This window comes from Pipistrellus kuhlii, unplaced genomic scaffold, assembly GCF_014108245.1.
Source record: "Pipistrellus kuhlii isolate mPipKuh1 unplaced genomic scaffold, mPipKuh1.p scaffold_m20_p_3, whole genome shotgun sequence".
In the NCBI taxonomy this organism is placed as follows: Eukaryota; Metazoa; Chordata; class Mammalia; order Chiroptera; family Vespertilionidae; genus Pipistrellus; species Pipistrellus kuhlii.
Window position 1 is genome coordinate 128,774,936 of NW_023425529.1, and position 13,912 is coordinate 128,788,847.

Consider the following 13,912-nt stretch of genomic DNA (forward strand, 5'->3'; position numbering starts at 1 on the left):
ATCTAATTCAGAATTGTGTAACTGAATTACCATTAGGTCTGGAAAAGATTTACTTAAAAGAAATCAAAGGAAAATAAAATCAGTATATACCATTTCTAAATTGCCCATATTAAACCTTAGACTGCTCATGAACAAACTTAATTCTGCTTTGCTGACAAATAAAGCAATGCAAAATGCAACAATTTTCATCTGTTTAGTAGTACTGTAGCACAAAAATGTCATTTTCTGGAACCCTCATGTATCAGACTGAATGACTAAATTTACATCAGCTGTTTGATGGAATAAAATAAAGTCATTTAAATAGGACATACCCAGTGGATCAATGTTTTCTGCTCTGAAAATGAATACCTTAGTTTTCCCTAGGCATTTATGTGGAAACAAGAGATCATTATTCTATGACAGTGTTTCATTCCGTTGACATTTCTAAACAGAAAGTCTTCTTGCTATGTGGGTCTGTGAGTTTGTTCACAAATAATATGTATATCGTGGTGGTAGGAGGAAATACATTATTTTACAAAATATGCATTTTAACTAATATTATGTTTGTTGAGTGTTTTAACTATTCCCTTTTCATAAGTAAAACGCCATTGGAAAAGTTATATTAACTCTTTTAGGAGACAAAGATACTCTTATTGACTAAATGACTAAACTGATTCATTAAATAATGCCTTAACAGATTAAAAGAATAAATCCAACTTCAAAAGGTGCCAAACTTGCAACAGTGGAACATCTCTGGCACTAAAGTAATCAATACAACTATTCCATTTTGTGAAGAATGTTATGGCCTTTTACTAGAGTTTCTTAGGACTTGTTTTTAGATTTTTTTTTCTTTCAAAGAGAATCCATAGACCTGAATGACATACAGCCTGCCAACAAAAACTGAAACAAAAAATTTCTATGTTAAGAGTTCAGGTTAGAAAGAAACAGTGTGGTCGATTATAACCAATGTTATAAGCATCTCAGAAAGGCACTGTTATGTAGAAATTACAGTAACCTGCAGCAGTCAGAAATCTGATTGTTCTTTTAAAGCAATGACAATGCTGAATCTAAAGTAAAATATAGGATATATTTCATTTTCTGATTTTCAGGGACCATGGGCTGAAATTATGTTAGTGTATAACAAAGTTATATTTAATAGTGCATTATCTTTGTACATAAATATTGATAGGACAAAATATTACTATTCCACATTTTCAATAGTGTATACTATTTATTCACTAAACAAAATTTTAGCAATATGATTTGCATGAAATGCTAGGAAGACAGAATTGAAATAAGCTCTTACAATTTGATAGGAAAAAATTAAACAGGCACGATATGATATAAGAAAACCTAACCACACTCTGGCTGGTATGGTTTAGTTGATTGGTCATCGTCCCATACACCAAAACTGTACAGGTGTGATTTCCAGCCAGGGCACATGCCCGGGCTGTGGGCTTAAGCAACATGCAGGAAGCAGCCCATCACTGATCTTTCTTTCTCTCTGTCCCTATCCCTTCCTCTCTCTATAAACATAAATTTAAAAAAAAAATTTAAAAAGGAACACCTAACCACAACTACCATTTTATTCACATAACTTGAGCTTCTGCAAACTCTGACAATCTTCAGAATATACCTATATATCTAAATGCTAGACTGTGTTACTATTTCATTTTTTAAAAATCCTTTTTTTTTTTTTTTTTTTTTTTTTTTTTTTTTTTTTTTTTTTTTTTTTTTTAGTGAGAGAGAAAGGGAGAGGGAGAGAGAAATAGAAATATCAATGGGAAAGAATCAACATCCATCAGCTGTCTCCTGCATGCTCTCCCCACTCCTGCTGATTGAGCTTGCAAGCCCGCCCAGCATGTGCCCTGACTGGAATTGAACAGGCAACATCTGGGTGCATTGGTCGAAGCTCAACTACTGAGCAACACTGGCCAGACTGTGTCCATTATGTCTTTCTTGGCCACTGCAGTTTATTCACTTTCCATGTTGACATGAAGTCTCCACTCTTAAACCTATACTTCCACAAACAACCAAGTCCCAGCTCTGCTAATACTCCTGTCTCAAACTTATTTCCCAAAAATAAAGGAATAACTTTAGAATTGGCTGCGTTATGGTCCCACCACCAGAATGACCAATCCATTTACTTCTTTACCTACATGTTCTTTCTTTTCTCCTGTTTTTATGGTTCAAGTCTTTATATTTTAAAGATCAATCTTTGCACTTGTTTGAAGGATCTCTTCTTATCTACACAGTTTGGTCCTACATGTATCTCCTTTCCTATTTTACTGAAATATTAGAGAAATGTAGTTATGCCTTGTTTAACTCATTCCTATTTGAAATCTCTGTTAAAAGCAGCTCAATTTAATGTTTACTTCCTGATTCCTCAGGTCTGGAATGGATCTATTTAATCTTTCACTTTGTATACAGGGTAAAAGGAGCATTTCAGTGAGGACTAATCTTCGTGAGGTGCACTCAGGAGTGTGAAAACATCCTGTCTAAAGCCACTAGAGACTGGTGTTCAGATAGACAGGCCACAAAGTTTATCTGCATGCTATTTATAAGTCACCTCTAAGCCCCCTCCTTTCTCTAGTCGCAGATCTGAATACAAGTAATCAGTCTTTCTTCCTTCATCTACTTATGTCTGACATAGTAAACTTCCTCCCTATGAAATTAGCAAGCACAATTATCAGAGGAAATGTCTCACGCATTGAAAGTTTATGGTTTTAGAATATTTTATCCTTCTCTCCTTTATTCACCATAATGTTAACCTGGTTTTGTCCTTCAACTGTAGTGTAACTTTGGCCAAGGTACTGACATGTCCCTGATCTCAGTTTATTTATATAAAGAGTAGTCTTGAAGAGATGATTTGCTCATAACATTTTATTTCAGCTCCCAAATCCTTACGATTAATGAGTCTGTTCATTAACCAGTGAAATGCAGGGAATAAAACTGAAATGACAAGTTTCAGTTCAGACACTGGTCCAGTTTAGCACAGCAGTAGTAAGTAGAATAGGTGTTAAGCACCATAATTCCCAATAAAATAATGTCCAATTAAAGCCTTCAAGTGTAGGCCAGTCTCTTGCAACACATGTAGTAATTTCTGAAATACATGAATAGCTAAATTTGAAAATTTAAAAAGTTTGTGTCCACATTAATTAAAAATAGATAAATGTTTAAACTTTTTATTTTATTTATTTAATCTTTTATTTTTAAACTAGTGGCCTGGTACACAAAATTTGTGCAGGGGGCAGGGAATGTCCCTCAGCCTGGCCTGCACCCTCTCCAATCTGGTATACCTCTCACAATCCGGGACCATTGACTCCTTATTGCTCACCTGTCTGCCTGATCGCCCCTAACCACTCTGCCTGCCAGCCTGCTCACCCCCAGCTGCCCCCCCCTTGCTGGCATGTTTGCCCCAAACTGCCCCTCCCGCTGGCCTAATAATGCCCAACTGCTCCCCACTGCTGGCCTGCTCATCCCTAACTGCCCACTCTGCCAGCCTGCTTGCCTAAACTGTACACACACACACACACACACACACACACACACACACCCGCCCAGCTGGCCTGCTCACCCCTTACTGCTCCCACTGCCAGCCTGCTTGGCCCCAACTGACACCAACTGCTGGCCTGATTGCCCCCATTGTCTCCCCCACCAGCCTGCTTGCTGCCTACTGCCACCACCTTGCCAGCCTGCTCACCTCCTACTGCCCCCTTGCTGCCAGCATACTTGCCTCAAAATGCACCCCCTGCTGGCCTTCTTGACTCCAACTGACACCCCTCCGCTGGCTAACTACCCCCTTACCAGCCTGCTCTCCCTCAACTGTCTCCCCCTGCCAACCTGCTCACCCCCAACCCCCCCCCAGAACCAGCCTGATCACCCTCAACTGTCCTCCCTTTTTGGCCTGATCGCCCTGAACTGCCTCTGCCTCAGCCCTGCCACTATGGCTTTGTTTGGGCAGTGGCCATGGAGCTGGCTGGGGAGACTGAGGAAGCCAAACTTCTACCTCCAACCTGCTTTCCTCCCACCCACCTGGTTGGCTCCATGGCTTCAGTAGGCACCTTCATCTTTCTCACTTCAATTTGCATATTCCCTCCTAATTGGCTGTGAGTGCTTCCATTTTTATTGTGAAGTGTAGTTCATTTGCGTATTACTCTTTTATTAGATAGAATCCTACTCTTTTCAATTCCAAAACACACATGACAGATTCTATTATTTTTGTTTCCTTATATATTTTCCTATTTTAGTGTCTAGTTTATTTTAAGATGTTTACCTTAAAATGATTATAAAATACATATTTTTAACTTCTCAAATCTAAAACAAAATTATTGTCTTAATCTCCCCTTTCTACCTAACACTATTGTTCAAAACACCTAACAACTGATAAGGTACCAGCATCAATACTCAGAACACATGTCTGCATCCACCTGGTTTGGGCTGCTCTGGAAATTGCAGCTGCATACTAGACCACATCTGCTCAGAAAAATAAAAATTATGGCTGAAAATGAAATAGACAAGAAAAACCATGAGTTTCCTTTCAGTTTTAACTGTGAATAACTATTTCTACAAATCTTGGGAAAGGCATCGGTGTGTGAGTGACTACACTCCCCAGTGTTTGATGGTGACAAACCTGATAGTAAAATATTTTCTCATCAATTAGACACAAGAGTAGTCTTCCCATTTGTTCATATATTCAACTTTTTGCTGTATTTGATCAGATATAACTCTCAGCAAAGAAGCACTTCCCCATTTTTAGAGATTTCAGGCTCCTTTTAGTGTATTATATTTCTGGTTTAGTTCCCCCCCCCCCCCCTTTTTTTTTTTTTGCAATTTAATGTGCTTATGGGATAATATCTGGAAAATTTTAAAGTGAATATATATATATATATATATATATATATATATATATATATATATATATTCTGCTTTAATCCTCACAAAATTTTCTTAGGTGCAATTCCTGTCCCCATCTTAACCACTAGAAAATACTATCAATGTGTCCATTTTAAAAAGTGTGTAAGAAAGCAGAAAATAGGGCTTCAGATATAATGGTTGGAATTCATGAAACTGCCTCCACAAAAGGAGGATACAGTAAATCTATGTGTAGATTGTTGTCAATTTTACCTTTAAATTATATGATCCTAAGAAACTCATCTATATAAATTAACATTCTCAATCAGTACAAGATGGAGGAGAGTAGAAATTCAAACTTTAATCCTCATTTTGCAAAGACTGAAATAATTAGTTCTCTCCATTTGCTGGCAATGACTGTCAGGATAAAACCTTGATTTCAGCGTTCTGAGTGTAAGTGCTAAAACAGTTCTTGAGCAATGGCTGGGTCTTTGTCATGTTCCTCTTTTGTTTTCTGAGAGTTGGCTGGAACCTCAGAGTGGGAATAAGAAAAAAAAAAAAGCAAATTATAGTGGTATCTTATAATATGTAAGAGGACTTATAAAATTATAAGTACTAAATGGGTAAATAACTATCCCAGGTTTATACATCACAATAAACTATTTAATGGTCAGTTATTATTCTTCAGATTACTATCAAGGTTTTCAATTTTATTATAACACTTCAGAAAAAAAATAAAATTTTAAAATTAGGCGTTTTTCCTTTTGGTCAGAAACTTGCTTCTGTATGCTAATTTAAAAATGAAAACTTGCACTCAAACTCATTAACTCCCTATGTTCTATTGGTGTACTATAATTTCAACAGTTTTTTTGTATATAACATTTGTGAAAAAGACAATCTTCATATTTTATATATGATACAGCTTTACAAATTTAAACAAAACAGCTTAGATTTATTTAATTAATTTTAATGTAATAAATTATTTTCTTATTCAAATTTGAGGAATTTATTTTGAAATTTAGTCAAAAGTACATTAACTGAGAGTCCATAATTTTAAAAGAATGTTCCATGTAAAGCTAGAAACACAAAGGTGAAAAAAACACGGTTCTCATTTTTGGCAAAATAAGATAAAGTATGATATATATTAATTACAGGTATAAATTTTATGTGACTTTTTTTAGATGTTAGTAAAATAAAATCACACTAACACAAAAAAATACAACCATGTTTGAGAGAAATAAAGAAGGTAGCTTAATTTGAGTAGGATATAAATAAATTTGTTAAGGCAAGCTGGAATGACAGCAGTATCAAATCAAAGCTAAAAGATTTTACTTTGTTATTGATGATAGTTTTAAAAAATCACCAAAACTTTTTTTATTAATCTTGCAAACCTTCTCACCTGTCTGCTATATGTAACTATTACCATGTGTTTAAAACACAGGCTAAATCTGCTTCTATCTCTTATCTTTAGACTCAACTCAGCACCTGTGTAAGCCTTAGCTAGAGTAAACACAGAGTAGAGCTCTACTATATAAATAGAGACTCATGAAAAATAAAAGCATTTGAAATCATATTTGAGGTGCTATGAATCATTTATAATTTTAGAGTTTAGAGAACGGGCACTCTTCAGGACAGGTAACAGGATGTCTGTCGCATGTATTCCTTTTCCCCATTCTTTTCTAAAAATGGCTTGTCTTTTACAACACAGAAACACTAGTCTTATTTCCATGATCATAAACACATTTTAAAATAAAATTATGTGTTCTTTCCAATATCAAAACACACGTTTGCTTTGGCTAAGTACATTTGCACTAATAAGTACTTTTCATGGTTATTTACTGTTGCATACTCCAGAAGATTCAGTTTTAATCTCTAATCCTATCTAATAAAGCGGAAATATGCAAATTGATTGTCACACCATCACAAAGATGGCAGTGCCCAGTCCCCTCAGCCTTGCCAGAGTCCACAGTCCTTTCAGCCCAGCTGGTGGGGGAAGGGGCAGGCTCACAGTGAGGCTGGACCTGCCCTCAGCCCCCCAGCCGCCCAGGGCCAGCCCAAAGTGCAGGTAACCAGGACCAGTAGGGACTTGCATTGCTATCAACGGCAACAGCAGAGGTTTGATGGGGGCGTTGCCTTCCCCTGATGGCCAGGTCACCTCCTGCTCCTGAGGGCTCCGGGACTATGAGAGGAGGCAGGTCAGGCTGAGGGACAAACCACCCCCCTCCAGTGCATGAATTGTCATGCACCAGGCCTCTAGTATTATATAAACACACACACACACACACACACACATATTATATATATACACACGCACACACATATATTATATATAAACACACACACACATATTATATACACACACACACACATATTATACACACACACACACATATTATATATATAAACACACACACACACATATATTATACACACACACACATATTATACACACACACACACACACACACACACACACACACACTAGAGGCCAGGTGCATGGATTTGTGCACTGGTGGGGTCCCTCATGCACTGGTGCGGTCCCTTGACCTGGCCTGCAGGGATTGGGCTGAAACTGGCTCTCCAATATTCCCTGAGGCATCTCAGATTGCGACAGGGAGTTCTTGGGTGACTCGCCCCGGAATCGAGTTCCTTCTTTCTGCTGTGTCACCTGAGAAAGCAGCTGCCAATCACTGCAGCTCAGCGGCTCCTGGGTTGAGTGTCTGCCTCTTGGTAGTCATTGCATGTCATAGCTACCAGTTGGACAGTCATTTAGGCTTTTATATATATCTATATATCTATATATCTATATATCTATATATCTATATATCTATATATCTATATATCTATATATCTATATATCTATATATCTATATATCTATATATCTATATAGATACATTTTTATTGATTTCAGAGAGGAAGGGAGAGGGAAAGAGAGATAGAAACATTCATGATGAGAGAGAATCATTGATTAGATGCTTCCAGCATGACCCTACTGGGGATGGAGCTTCTAAGCTAGGCATATGCCCTTGACAGGAATGGAACCCAGAACCTTTCAATCCACAGGCCGATACTCTACCCACTGAGCCAAACTAGCTAGGGCTGAAAATACATATTCATTCAAAATTCCTTCTTTCTATATGAGATTATGTGATGAAATAAGTTAATTTGAAGTGAACATTAGATTGTCAATTTGGGGGAGCCTTTTCACCAAGCCTGTTACTGGGCATGTGCAAGAACTACAGTAGCAAGGTACTGCCCCCATCCTATCCCCAGACTGTGATCTTGTGACCTTTCCTTTGCCTTGCTTAGACAATTAATGCACATTTTTCATCTCCTTTAGGTCAACAACTTTTTTCTCACAGTTGTCCACAACTGACAGGCAATATAAAGCAAGTCAGAAGATTAAAAGCCTCTCTGCCTTAGCAGCTAGAATATCCAAATTTCACTGTGAATGCTTACTTCCAGGATTCTGAACCACTTTAAAATCTCTGATAGTCTTTTATTTTTTTTCTTGTGCTAAAACTGATGTCCTTGGACTTAACCTGTGTCTTAGAAAAAATTCTATATCTATACAGTGGCAAGTGTGTTGTGATATGCTTGCCTTACCCCAGTCACTTACTGACATCATTTACCCTTTGCTTCTGGTGCTTAAACTAATGCTCCCTAATGCCTTGATACAAAAAGTAAGAAAAGTAACATTAAAGGAAAATTGTTAAGAAGAGTATCAAACATCCAGGGCAATAAGCATTCATAAGTCCATGTGGAATCTGGAAACTTTATCTTATGATGGTACATAAGTTAGTAAACTATGTATATTCGTGTGTGTGAGACTAATGTGGTTGTTAATTTTACTTTAGCATTACTTGTCAGAAGTAGCTCTATTAGCAAGCCTGATTGGCTCACCAAGTCACTACTCAATATTTAACCTTCAAGGCAGCAATAGTATCATTGAATTCTCATGCCTGAACCACGGGCCATATCTGAAGGTGGCTTCAGGTATCACAGAGAGAACTCAATATGTCACATAATACCAAAGCAATGACATAAATTTTAGGTAAGACATAGCTGAAAAAATCATTTATCACTAACTGGCTCTATTCTTGAAGACACACACACAGCATAGCACATTCCTAGGTTTGATTTGTAACAAAAAGTGGAAAAGAACTCCAGAAAAGTTCAATATAGTTACCATTAATTATCACTCTTTTAATTAGACTAGAAATTTTTCATTTTAAAGTTGTCATTAAGCAATCACTTTTATTGTATACCTTTTCAAATACTTAAGTACTTAGTGTCATGGTTAGCATTTCCTTGAAAGATATATGACTGCCTGTACAAATTCTTTTAAGAATCATAGATTTTCTATTTTCTGAATTTCTGGCTAAAAATGTGGTTCACCAAATAAAGCAAAGGTTTCTAATTAAAAAAAAAAAACACACTCTTGTTATTAAATTATTGTGTTTTGTGCTTACACACCATCAATTATATTTATATAAGGTTTTGCAGGTAAACCTTATCTGAAAATCTTGAAAATATTAGATATTTTAATCAATCTGTAGGTCTTATATTTTTGATAAAATATATTTTCATCTTTATTCTGATTTCCTTTATTTGTACTTAGCTTTGGCATGCTAGTGCCACCCACAGACACTGTGTATCTTTTACATATGCTAGAATGATATGTCATGATTACCCACATCTTGTGACGTTAAAAGTGCTATTTGTGTTTTACAAAAGATGTCCTTCAATCAAGATATTCAATTCTGAGATCTCTGCCATCTGCTAGGCAGCCACAAAGCAGCAACCATGTGTAAGTGCATCCTCATCCACATTGGCCAGGTTGGTGTTCAGAACAGGAATGCCTGTGAAGAGTTCTGCTGCCTAGAACATGGCATCCAGCCTCATGGTAGATGCCAAGTGACAAGACCATTGGTGCTGGTGGTGGGTTAGCAGAGATGAGTCCTTCAGCACTCTCTTCAGTGAGACAGACACTGGCAAGCAAGTACTCGGGGGAGTGTTTGTGGATCTGGAGCCAACAGTCATTGATGAAGTTTGCACTGGTAACTACCACCATCTTTTTCGTTCTGAGAAACTCATCACAAGCCAGAAAGCTGCTGCCAATAACTGTGCCTATAGACATTACAGCATCGGCAAGAAGGTCATTGATCTTTTCTTGGACCAATTGTGCCTTCTGGGTTGACAATGAGGCCGTCGATGACACCTGTCATAGAAACCTCCATATAGAGCACATAACCTAGAATAACCTGAGTAGGCTGGTAGGTCAAATTATGTCCTCCATCACTGCTTCCCTCAGATTTGATGGAGTCCTCAATGCTGATATGTATGAATTCCTGACCAAATTGGTGTCCTATCCCTGCATCCTCTTCTCTCTGGCCAAGGAAGCCCCATCATCGCTGCTGACAAAACCTACCATGAGCAGCTTTCTGCAGCCAGATCACAAATGCTTGGAGCCAGCCAACCAGATGGTGAAATGTGACCCTCATCAGGGTTCAGTACATGGCTTACTGCCTGTTTAACCATGGCAATATGGTTCCCAAAGATGTCACTGCTGCTATTGCCACCATCAAGACCAATTGTATAATGAAGTTTGTAAAATGATGCCCTGCTGGCTTCGAGGTTGGCATTGATTACCAGACTATCACTGTGATACCTAGTGGAGACATGGCCAAAGTACAGTGAGGTGGGTGCATGCTGATCAACACCACAGCTATTGCTGATGCCTGTACTCGCTTAGAACACAAGTTTGACCTGCTATATGCCAAGCATGTCTTTGTTCACTGATACATGGGTGAAGGAATGTAGGAAGAAGAGTGTTCTGAGGCCCAGGAGGGCATGGTTGCCCTTGAGAAGGATTATGAAAAGGTTGCAGAAAAGGCATACTACAGTTAAAATATCAGGGCAGTCTTGCCTGTGTGGCTCAGTGGCTCAGCATCAACCAGACCCAGGCTGTGGATTGATTCCCAGTCAGGGCACATGCCAGGGGTGTGTGCTTACTTCCCAGAAAGGGTATGTAGGAGGCAGTTAATTGATGATTCCCTCTCATTGTTGATGTTTCTATTTCTCTCTCTGAAATAAATAAAAATATATTTTAAAATATCAAAATAATGTTCCTTTTGCAGGGAAGCTTATTCTGTTTTAAAAATAGAAAAATTGTGGTCTGATTAGTTAATTGTATGAGGCAGTGTATGCTTTCATATACAATTACTGACCTATATTTTAATACAGAATGCTCTTTATAGAGCCAACCTACCTGTTTCACTGATGGTTTTGAATCAAGTATTTCCTGTCTTTAAAAAAAATTTTTTTTCAACCCTTACCAGTTTGGCTCAATGGATAGATCATCGGCTTGCAGACTGAAGAATCCCAGGTTCAATTCCTGTCAAGAGCATGTAGTACCTTGGTTATGGGCATATCCCCAATGAGGAGTGTGCAAGAGACAGATGACTCAATGTTTCTCTCTCATCGATATTTCTAACTCTCTATCACTCTCCCTTCCTTTCTGTAAATAAACAATGAAATATGTTAAAAAATATTTTCAACTCTGAGAAACATAAGCAAGTTATTAACTATTATGATCCTTTTTTTCCCCTCATCTGAAAAATCACTAAAAAATCAGTTTACTTTACATGTAAATATTCACCGGAGTTTACGTTTATTGATTTGAGAGAGGAAGGGAGAACTGAGAGAAAGGAAGAGAGAAAGAGAAGCATCAATGTGAGAGAGAAATATTGATTGCCTCCCATACTCTACCTGACTAGGGATTAAACCCACAACCTAGGTATGTGCCCTGATAGGAAATTGAACCCACAACTTTTTGGGTGAACAGGATAACACCCTAGCAAACTTAGCCAAAGTTACTTTATTTATATTTGTTATAAATTTAAAATGAAATATTATTTGTGAATGAATTAATCACTGTGCCTGGGAAAATGTTGAGGCCTAACAAATATTATCATTATTTCCTCTTTGAATTTTATTTAATAATTCTTCATTATCATTCCTATACATATTTCTAGTATTTCTAGGTATATCTCAATGGTTATAATTTTTATCAAAAACTCTATTTTGGAAAATTAATCGAATAATGATTTTATGTTACTTCAGATATTTTTTTCCTAGAATTTTAATGTATACTATTTGGAAGTAGACCCCAAATAAGTATAAAAATTTGGCAAACAGACAAAATTCAAACAGAAGTCTGCCCAATACTATAATAAAACACATTAATAAAAAAATAATATACTCTATAATAAAACTCATTCAAGCAGTACCAAGTTTTCTTGCTTTGCTTTGTGTGAAGCCAAGGCAGTGATGAAGAAGATAATTTGAGTAAAGGATAAAGTTGATGGCCCACATTCTTAAAAAGTGACTCATATTTATTTTTATTTAAATATTCTTACATGAAACCACGTGTGAATAATTTATGAATGAAGGAAATATTTTCCCACAGAACATGGGCTAGTTACAGAACCAGCATCATTTTACATTTTAATTTATGTATGAAAATATAAAGGTGTTTACAAAATAATTTGAGAATACTAGTTTTAAAGATCCACATAAAAATAAAAAACAACCTACTAAAAACGAAGATTAAAATAATAGTTTTCCTGGAGACCTGCCATGAATTTGGTGAAAGTGTCTTGAAATACTGTTACTGATATGAAAGATTTTTATGCATATGATAGAACAATGTGTTTGCTTAGATTACTCTTTAGCAAACACAAGGTATCTTTTCAAAATAATTTGAGTGAGTACACTGTCAGCTAGCAACATTTCTAGAGGTCATGCTCACACAAACGGCTCTGTTCAGGTAAATGATCCCTTACATCCAGGTCCACACCACGTGTGGTCACACACAGTTACACTTGGTCTCAGGTGAATTCACTCAAAGAAAGGCATGGCAATTTTGTGGTCTTTCCTGCATATATATTCTTCTACTCTGAATATTGACACTAAATAACAATAATTCTTATACTTCATTTCTTTACAACAATATATATATATATATTTTCTGTATAAGATGACAGAAACTAATTTCTCAAGATGGGAAATAAAAAAAGAAGATGGAGGTAGATTTAAGACTAATACTTGATGTAGGTAGATATGTGGATAATTTCAACAATAAACAAACTTTTTACACCTTCTCTGATTATTTATTAGAATAAAAAGTAGAGTGAAAATAAAAATCTAGATTTATTTTATAAATGTTTTCTCTTTGTTTTTTAAATAGAATAATTAATATGAATACTTAAAAATATAAGAGAAGTAAACTAAACATCTAACTAGCCTATTTAATTTTTTCCCTGCAATACTTTTTAAGCTAGGTGTTATATTATTGTACTTTTAAGCCTTTCCATATTCATTTAATGTTATTCCAGGAGTCTTTGTTCACGTAACTGCATTCATCAAGATGTACATAATATCCCATTGAGGGAATAATTGAAAGAACTGTTTATTGTTACAAACTTAGTATTTTGTCTTCATCTTAATATTTATTAATCATTAATCTTAGGCCACACATCACAATAAGAGTCTCTATGTTGTAACTTATGTAAGGATTATTCTCAGTTATTCCTCATATTAAATAATGCTATGGTGAGAACATTATGCTTGTATTATTTTACATTTTCTTTATTATATTTTGAGATGGAGGTACCAGAAGCAGAATTACCATGCCAAAAGTTATAAATGTTTCTTGGCTATGATTTTATATTGTACATATATTTTATAAAACACTTGTATGAAATTCCACATACTAAACAAGTTGTACCAAGTTATAATGCGACCAACTATATGGGAGAGTAGTCCTTTCAGCATTTCTACTTCTTAATCCAAACACTTAACAAGTTCATATATAAAGTTCTATAAATATATGATTAATTCAGGTTATATTCTCAATCAGAATACCTAGAACTCTGAAGGAAAGATACATTTTACTAAAATTGATATAAAGTTAACTCTTTTTCTCTCTTTACTCATTTTTTCCAGAGACCATGAGCAAGCACTCTACAGTACACAGGAAAATTAAAATGAGCAATGAAGGCATCTTTTATGCTA

The 13,912-nt window shown here is 36.2% G+C and overlaps 1 pseudogene; it reads left to right on the forward strand.

Moving 5' to 3' along the window:
* Positions 1 to 9,640: 9,640 nt before the first annotated feature.
* LOC118730524 lies at positions 9,641 to 10,657 on the forward strand (annotated as a pseudogene).
* The last annotated feature ends 3,255 nt before the right edge of the window (positions 10,658 to 13,912 follow it).